The following is a 9,474-nucleotide window of genomic DNA, read 5'->3' as shown; positions in this document are numbered from 1 at the left end:
AATCTGAGCAGATCCCTCTGCATCCGCCACATGGTGACCTCCGGTTATGAATGTGCATTCAGTCAATCCGGCACCGATAAGCAACACTTTGGTAGCAGTGTAGGGATCTGGAGCAATTCTGAATTGTTTCAGAGGACTCCTTGTGCAAAGGTTTCCTAAATTGAATATAACATTTTTGTTTTATGTAATCTACCTTACATAATACATATATATATATACCTTTAATAAGAATACAACTAAAGAACACTACACACACTTAACATAATATTTAGGTCAATAATAAAGCTGGAGGCACTTATGCAACTGATCACTGATTTATAGCTTTTATTGTCAGATATATTATGTACTATGCAATCTTGTGCTATATTATGAACGTTAAAGCAGTAAGCATGATAGTTAGGTAAGTTGATCGAGAGAAACATTGAAAGATAACTTGAGTTGCTGTCCATAGTTAGGATTTTTTTTTTATATATATATATATATATATATATATATACATATATACACATACAGACACCCACCCTTGCAGATCCTGTGTTTGCCCCAGACTTGAATCTCTAATGAGGATCACAAGTATCTTCATACACATGGATGTTTTCTATTTGAAATCTACTCTGTGAAGAGAAAGCACATGATTCTAAGGTGGGGGATACCAAATGGAAAAGGTAGACTGACTGGTAGAACAGTGGAATGGTCAAACAGTAGAATGGGAAATTTAACAAGTACAAATATGGGTTCTCCATTCCATTCCACCCTTAATTTTTGTCAAATGACATATAAAATTTGAATACATGCATAATATTCCCATATGCATAATACACATGCAATTATGGCATAAATGAATCATGTCCTGATAAGATCTACATACTATGTTTATAATCTCATTTATTGCATTGCGCATCAACATCTTGAAGAGGCGAAACAAGGACAGGTTAAAGCAGGCAAGAACAGGTTGAGTGTAGTAAGGACATATTCACATAATGAGACATGGATGCATGCACAGACACAATGTTTTCTGAATGGCTGGTGCGGTGATACATGATGCTAATGAAAATCTGCAGCATTATTTTGCCACATCTGATTGGCTGTTTGCATACTGTCCTGTCCAGCTGATAGTACTCTATTAATTTGGAGTTATATTATATTAAGTCATGTCTGCATATTCATATTACTCAAATGGGATAAGTATGATATCCCAGTGGTCAGGAGGACGAAGCCGGGATCCCGACAGCCAGGATCCCAGCCGTGAGCGCAGCCTGTCCCCTCATGGGCTCGCTGCGCTCGCTACTTCGGGCCCGGTAACAGGGTTCTATTCCTCCTCGGGTGGTGGCGCAAGTGGGGAAACCAGGCAGCGGTTGGGACTCCGACCGCCAGTATTGCAGATGGTGTCGGGATTCCGGCATTGGTATACTGTACGCCGGGATCCCATCCAGCGGTCAGTTGACTGCCTTCCACTCAGACTATTGCTGGAAAGAAGAGTCCCAAGGGAATACCAACAGATACGTACTTAATTACATTTTATATTAAAAATGTGTCTTACCCATTTATATATAATTATTCTAGAGACCATGGAGGGGAATCCATTTAGCTGCGGGTTTTTAATGCAGGGAAAGTTCTGGGGTTAACGCCCAGAGCTGTTCTTATAAAACTGTCTTTCCCCCGCAAGGTAGACCATTGGTTAACGTGTGCTAACCCATTGATTCCCTGTACAGTGTGGCATCAATGGGTTTTTGCAACTGTTAAACCCTAGGTACTTTATATTGCAGACTTTTCCTCGCAGCTCCTGAAGCATTTGAGGAAAAGTCAACCTCAGGGTCTTAACATGCAGGGTAATCCTCGCTATCTGAATCTTCCGGTGTAGGTAATTTGAATTGGATTCCCCCTATACCCTCATGTGAAAATAAGATTTTACTCACCGGTAAATCTATTTCTCGTAGCCCGTAGTGGATGCTGGGACTCCGTAAGGACCATGGGGAATAGCGGCTCCGCAGGAGACTGGGCACAACTAAAGAAAGCTTTATGACTACCTGGTGTGCACTGGCTCCTCCCACTATGACCCTCCTCCAGACCTCAGTTAGGATACTGTGCCCGGAAGAGCTGACACAATAAGGAAGGATTTTGAATCCCGGGTAAGACTCATACCAGCCACACCAATCACACCGTATAACTCGTGATACTATACCCAGTTAACAGTATGAAATATAACTGAGCCTCTCAACAGATGGCTCAACAATAACCCTTTAGTTAAACAATAACTATATACAAGTATTGCAGACAATCCGCACTTGGGATGGGCGCCCAGCATCCACTACGGACTACGAGAAATAGATTTACCTGTGAGTAAAATCTTATTTTCTCTGACGTCCTAAGTGGATGCTGGGACTCCGTAAGGACCATGGGGATTATACCAAAGCTCCCAAACGGGCGGGAGAGTGCGGATGACTCTGCAGCACCGAATGAGCAAACTCTAGGTCCTCCTCAGCCAGGGTATCAAACTTGTAGAATTTTGCAAATGTGTTTGACCCCGACCAAGTAGCTGCTCGGCAAAGTTGTAAAGCCGAGACCCCTCGGGCAGCCGCCCAAGAAGAGCCCACCTTCCTCGTGGAATGGGCTTTCACTGATCTAGGATGCGGCAGTCCAGCCGCAGAATGTGCAAGCTGAATCGTACTACAGATCCAGCGAGCAATAGTCTGCTTTGAAGCAGGAGCACCCAGCTTGTTGGGTGCATACAGGATAAATAGCGAGTCAGTTTTCCTGACACTAGCTGTCCTGGAAACATAAATTTTCAGGGCCCTGACTACGTCCAACAACTTGGAATCCTCCAAGTCTTTAGTAGCCGCAGGCACTACAATAGGTTGGTTCAAATGAAAAGCTGATACCACCTTAGGGAGAAACTGGGGACGAGTCCTCAATTCTGCCCTATCCATATGGAAAATCAGATAAGGGCTTTTACATGACAAAGCCGCCAATTCTGACACATGCCTGGCCGAAGCCAAGGCCAACAGCATGACCACTTTCCACGTGAGATATTTCAAATCCACGGTTTTAAGTGGCTCAAACCAATGCGACTTTAGGAAATCCAACACCACGTTGAGATCCCAAGGTGCCACTGGAGGCACAAAAGGGGGCTGAATATGCAGCACTCCCTTAACAAATGTCTGAACTTCAGGCAGTGAAGCCAGTTCTTTCTGGAAGAAAATCGACAGAGCCGAAATCTGGAGCTTAATGGAACCCAATTTTAGGCCCATAGTCACCCCTGACTGTAGGAATTGCAGAAAACGGCCCAGCTGAAATTCCTCCGTTGGGGCCTTCCTGGCCTCACACCACGCAACATATTTTCGCCATATGCGGTGATAATGGTTTGCGGTCACTTCTTTCCTAGCTTTAATCAGCGTAGGGATGACTTCCTCCGGAATGCCCTTTTCCTTCAGGATCCGGCATTCAACCGCCATGCCGTCAAACGCAGCCGCGGTAAGTCTTGGAACTGACAGGGCCCCTGCTGCAGCAGGTCCTGTCTGAGCGGCAGAGGCCATGGGTCCTCTGAGATCAGTTCTTGAAGTTCCGGGTACCAAGCTCTTCTTGGCCAATCCGGAACAATGAGTATAGTTCTTACTCTTTTTTTTTCTTATTATCCTCAGTACCTTGGGTATGAGAGGAAGAGGAGGGAACACATAAACCGACTGGTACACCCACGGTGTCACTAGAGCGTCCACAGCTATTGCCTTAGGGTCTCTCGACCTGGCGCAATATCTTTCTAGCTTTTTGTTTAGGCGGGACGCCATCATGTCCACCTGTGGCCGTTCCCAACGGTTTACAATCAGCTGGAAGACTTCTGGATGAAGTCCCCACTCTCCCGGGTGGAGGTCGTGCCTGCTGAGGAAGTCCGCTTCCCAGTTGTCCACTCCCGGAATGAACACTGCTGACAGTGCTAACACGTGATTTTCTGCCCATCGGAGAATCCTTGTGGCTTCTGCCATCGCCATCCTGCTTCTTGTGTCGCCCTGTCGGTTTACATGGGCGACTGCCGTGATGTTGTCTGACTGAATCAGTACCGGCTGGTTTTGAAGCAGGGGTCTTGCCTGACTTAGGGCATTGTAAATGGCCCTCAGTTCCAGAATATTTATGTGTAGGGAAGTCTCCTGACTTGACCATAGTCCCTGGAAGTTTCTTCCCTGTGTGATTGCCCCCCAACCTCGAAGGCTGGCATCCGTGGTCACCAGGACCCAGTCCTGTATGCCGAATCTGCGGCCCTCTTGAAGATGAGCACTCTGCAGCCACCACAGCAGAGACACCCTGGTCCTTGGAGACAGGGTTATCAGCCGATGCATCTGAAGATGCGATCCGGACCACTCGTCCAACAGGTCCCACTGAAAAGTCCTTGCATGGAACCTGCCGAATGGAATTGCTTCGTAGGAAGCTACTATTTTTCCCAGGACTCGCGTGCAGTGATGCACCGACACCTGTTTTAGTTTCAGGAGGCCTCTGACTAGAGATGACAGCTCCTTGGCTTTCTCCTCCAGGAGAAACACTTTTTTCTGTTCTGTGTCCAGAACCATCCCCAGGAACAGTAGACGTGTCGTAGGGACCAGCTGTGACTTTGGAATATTTAGAATCCAACCGTGCTGTTGCAGCACCTCCCGAGATAGTGCTACCCCGACCAACAACTGCTCCCTGGACCTCGCCTTTATCAGGAGATCGTCCAAGTACGGGATAATTAAAACTCCCTTTTTTCGAAGGAGTATCATCATTTCGGCCATTACCTTGGTAAATACCCTCGGTGCCGTGGACAGACCAAACGGCAACATCTGGAATTGGTAATGACAATCCTGTACCACAAATCTGAGGTACTCCTGGTGAGGATGGTAAATGGGGACATGCAGGTAAGCATCCTTGATGTCCAGTGATACCATGTAATCCCCCTCGTCCAGGCTTGAAATAACCGCCCTGAGCGATTCCATCTTGAACTTGAATTTTTTTATATAAGTGTTCAAGGATTTCAAATTTAAAATGGGTCTCACCGAACCGTCCGGTTTCGGTACCACAAACATTGTGGAATAGTAACCCCGTCCTTGTTGAAGGAGGGGCACCTTGACTATCACCTGCTGGGAATACAGCTTGTGAATTGCCTCTAGCACAGCCTCCCTGTCTGAGGGAGTTGTTGGCAAGGCAGATTTGAGGAAACGGCGAGGGGGAGACGTCTCGAATTCCAGCTTGTACCCCTGAGATACCACTTGAAGAATCCAGGGATCTACCCGTGAGTGAGCCCACTGATTGCTGAAGTTCTTGAGACGGGCCCCCACCGTACCTGGCTCCGCCTGTGAAGCCCCAGCGTCATGCGGTGGACTTAGAGGAAACGGGGGAGGACTTTTGTTCCTGGGAACTGGCTGTATGCTGCAGCTTTTTCCCTCTACCTCTGCCTCTGGGCAGAAAGGACGCGCCTTTAACCCGCTTGCCCCTTTTTGGGGCCGAAAGGACTGTACCTGATAATACGGTGCTTTCTTTGGTTGTGAGGGAACATGGGGTAGAAAAGCTGACTTCCCAGCTGTCGCTGTGGAAACGAGGTCCGAGAGACCATCCCCAAACAACTCTTCACCTTTATAAGGCAAAACTTCCATATGCCTTTTAGAATCTGCATCCCCTGTCCACTGCCAAGTCCATAACCCTCTCCTGGCAGAAATGGACATTGCACTTATTTTAGATGCCAGCCGGCAAATATCCCTCTGTGCATCTCTCATGTATAAGACTGCGTCTTTTATATGCTCTATGGTTAGCAATACAGTGTCCCTGTGAAGGGTATCAATATTTTCCGACAGGGAATCTGACCACGCAGCTGCAGCACTGCACATCCATGCTGAAGCAATAGCCGGTCTTAAAATAATACCTGAGTGTGTATATACAGACTTCAGGATAGCCTCCTGCTTCCTATCAGCAGGCTCCTTCAGGGCGGCCGTATCCGTAGACGGTAGTGCCACCTTCTTTGACAGGCGTGTGAGCGCTTTATCCACCCTAGGGGATGTTTCCCAACGTGACCTATCCTCTGGCGGGAAAGGATACGCCATTAGTAACTTTTTAGAAATTACCAGTTTCTTATCGGGGGAAGCCCACGCTTCTTCACACACCTCATTTAATTAATCAGATGGGGGAAAAACCACTGGTAGTTTTTTCTCCCCAAACATAATACCCTTTTTGTGGTACATGGGGTAACATCAGAAATGTGCAACACATTTTTCATTGCCTCAATCATGTAACGTGTGGCCCTATTGGAAGTTACATTAGTCTTATCGTCGTCGACACTGGATTCAGTATCCGTGTCGACATCTGTGTCTGCCATCTGAGGTAGCGGGCGTTTTAGAGCCCCTGATGGCTTTTGAGACAGTTGGGCAGGCACGGGCTGAGAAGCCGGCTGTCCCACATCTGCTATGTCGTCAAACCTTTTATGTAAGGAGTTGACACTTTCACGTAATTCCTTCCACAAGTCCATCCACTCAGGTGTCGGCCCCGCAGGGGGTGACATCACATTTATCGGCATCTGCTCCGCCTCCACATAAGCCTCCTCATAAAACATGTCGACACAGCCGTACCGACACACCACACACACAGGGAATGCTCTGACTGAGGACAGGACCCCACAAAGCCCTTTGGGGAGACAGAGAGAGAGTATGCCAGCACACACCAGAGCGCTATATAACACAGGGATTAACACTATAACTGAGTGATTTTCCCTTATAGCTGCTTATATGTATACTACTGCGCCTAAATTTAGTGCCCCCCCTCTCTTTTTTACCCTTTGTAGTCTTGAAACTGCAGGGGAGAGCCTGGGAGCGATCCTTCCAGTGGAGCTGTGAGGGAAAAATGGCGCCAGTGTGCTGAGGGAGATAGCTCCGCCCCTTTTTCGGCGGACTTCTCCCGCTTTTTTATGGATATCTGGCAGGGGTATTTTTCACATATATAGCCTCTAAGACTATATTATGTGAGTTTTATGCCAGCAAGGTGTTTAATATTGCTGCTCAGGGCGCCCTCCCCCCAGCGCCCTGCACCCATCAGTGACCGGAGTGTGAGGTGTGCATGAGGAGCAATGGCGGACAGCTGCAGTGCTGTGCGCTACCTTGTTGAAGACCGAAGTCTTCTGCCGACGATTTCCAGGACCATCTTCTTGCTTCTGGCTCTGTAAGGGGGACGGCGGCGCGGCTCCGGGACTGGACGACCGAGGCTGGGCCTGTGTTCGATCCCTCTGGAGCTAATGGTGTCCAGTAGCCTAAGAAGCCCAAGCTAGCTGCAAGCAGGTAGGTTCGCTTCTTCTCCCCTTAGTCCCTCGTAGCAGTGAGTCTGTTGCCAGCAGATCTCACTGAAAATAAAAAACCTAAAAGTATACTTTCTTTTCTAGGAGCTCAGGAGAGCCCCTAGTGTGCATCCAGCTCAGCCGGGCACAAGATTCTAACTGAGGTCTGGAGGAGGGTCATAGTGGGAGGAGCCAGTGCACACCAGGTAGTCCTAAAGCTTTCTTTAGTTGTGCCCAGTCTCCTGCGGAGCCGCTATTCCCCATGGTCCTTACGGAGTCCCAGCATCCACTTAGGACGTCAGAGAAACTTCATTACATTATTTCATTGTGTACAAATAGGGTACTTTAGCATTTGCTACTAACATTCTCAATTAAAATGTCAACGCTATTGAAGGGTGTAAGTATACACACCTGTTGCAGCTGGTGCACCTCTGGTGCAAACACTCTGGTTATTGACTACACGTATGTTGAGATGCATCTGACTTGGTATGTGCTATTTTTCCCACAATATTTCTTCACTTCAGGTACCGTACTACAGACATATCTAATACTCCATATGGTCAAACCTGCTGTACAGTAAGATATGTTAGAATATCACTAGTTTAAAGGACTGTTCAGGGGTGGATCCAGAAGAAAATTAAAGGGGGGGGGGGGGCACCATGATAGGGGAACTGTAATAGCTATATTTACATGCACCTAAGGCACGCGTGCTCCCAAAAAAGAGGAGTGGTATCACAGGGGCGTGGCCTCACAGAATACGCCATCAGGTAATGATTGGCTGTAGGAGCGCATCCTGATTTATTGCCAATGTTTCACCCTGATGAAAAGGCTGATTGGGCCTTAAAATGTTGGTCACCTGTTCCATTAGTTATGGGAGCCTGGATGGCACCCCAGCACAATATAATTTTTATAGTTTTTAGTTGGTGGTGGCAGGTGCAGCATACCTTGTTTTGGGCACTGCAGTGAGACTCAGACTGCAGGACATGAACTGCCCATCTTTGATTAGCAGAAGCAGCCAGCTGGATCTCCAACAAGCAGCATAAGACATCTGCAGGATAGTCCTGTCACAATCACACGGGCCGCCTTCTCAAAGCTGAGGCTGAGTTTGACTGCACCTAGCATGGTGGTAAAGGAAGTGGAGGAGGAATTGGTGGGAAACTGTGCGGTGCAGTGAGGGCTAATGAAGCCTTCTGCGCCGTCAGAAGTAACAGTCTTACTCGATGCTGGCATTTGAACCCCGCGCCTGGGCTGGACTCTGGCCGGCTGGCAGTGGGGGAAGTAGGTTGCGGTGTGAGCAGGGGGAGGCTGGAGCTGCAGCTCCAGCATCCCCATTGGTTACCACACAGACTTGCTGTTAGAGCAGCAGCGGGTCCTAGTGCCTGCCGGCTCTTTTATCAAATCTGACTGACGGAAATAGCAGTAGTGCTGCTGCTGTTCTCCTTTTGAATAAAAGAAGTCAGAAACGACAGGGGGGCACAGGCCCGAGTGCCCCCCCCTTGATCCGCCTATAGGACTGGGCATATGCTAGGTCACCCAGTCTTCTCCCCCTGCTCGGCCTGCCCCAGTCTGGATGTCCTTCTCCACTCCGCTGCCACTCCATTCTTATCCCCCACCCCTTTCCCCGCTCCCATACTTACCTTACTCCAATACTTCTCCTTACGCAGTCCTGTCTTCAGCACACAGCGGGCATGCACCCAGGTTTCCACTGCACCTGCATTGAGGAGACGGGACAACCTTACACATCAATTTTAAATAGATAGTGAAAAAACCTGCCTATTCAACCTTTCTCTTTAAAATGTGTTCTTAAGTGAAAATACCAAAGTCTAATCAAATAGCTCACACTGTATATAATGCTGAATTATATATCATTAAAGGTGATATTATTGGAAATCTCTCTTTACATCAGTTTTTGTAAAGCATTTAGCATTAAACATTTTACATTCACTGCTAGCTCCTTTTCCTCAGAAGGGAACTTGGCTTTCTCAAAGCGTGTAATTACTGTACACAGCAACACATGTAGTAATTGCTCACACAATATACATCTACAGCTGGCATTGCTGATATTGCCAGTTTTGGATTCTGTGTAAGAGGACTAGCTGCTGCCAAGCAAGAAACAAGATGATTGAGAAATCTCCAGTGGATAGTTGACAGAATAAAGAAAAGACAATAGGAGTTTATGAAACAGATAAGAGTTC

Source organism: Pseudophryne corroboree, chromosome 2, assembly GCF_028390025.1.
Source record: "Pseudophryne corroboree isolate aPseCor3 chromosome 2, aPseCor3.hap2, whole genome shotgun sequence".
Classification (NCBI taxonomy): domain Eukaryota; kingdom Metazoa; phylum Chordata; class Amphibia; order Anura; family Myobatrachidae; genus Pseudophryne; species Pseudophryne corroboree.
The sequence above is the reverse complement of the archived record's forward strand: the minus strand, read 5'-3'. Positions refer to the sequence as shown.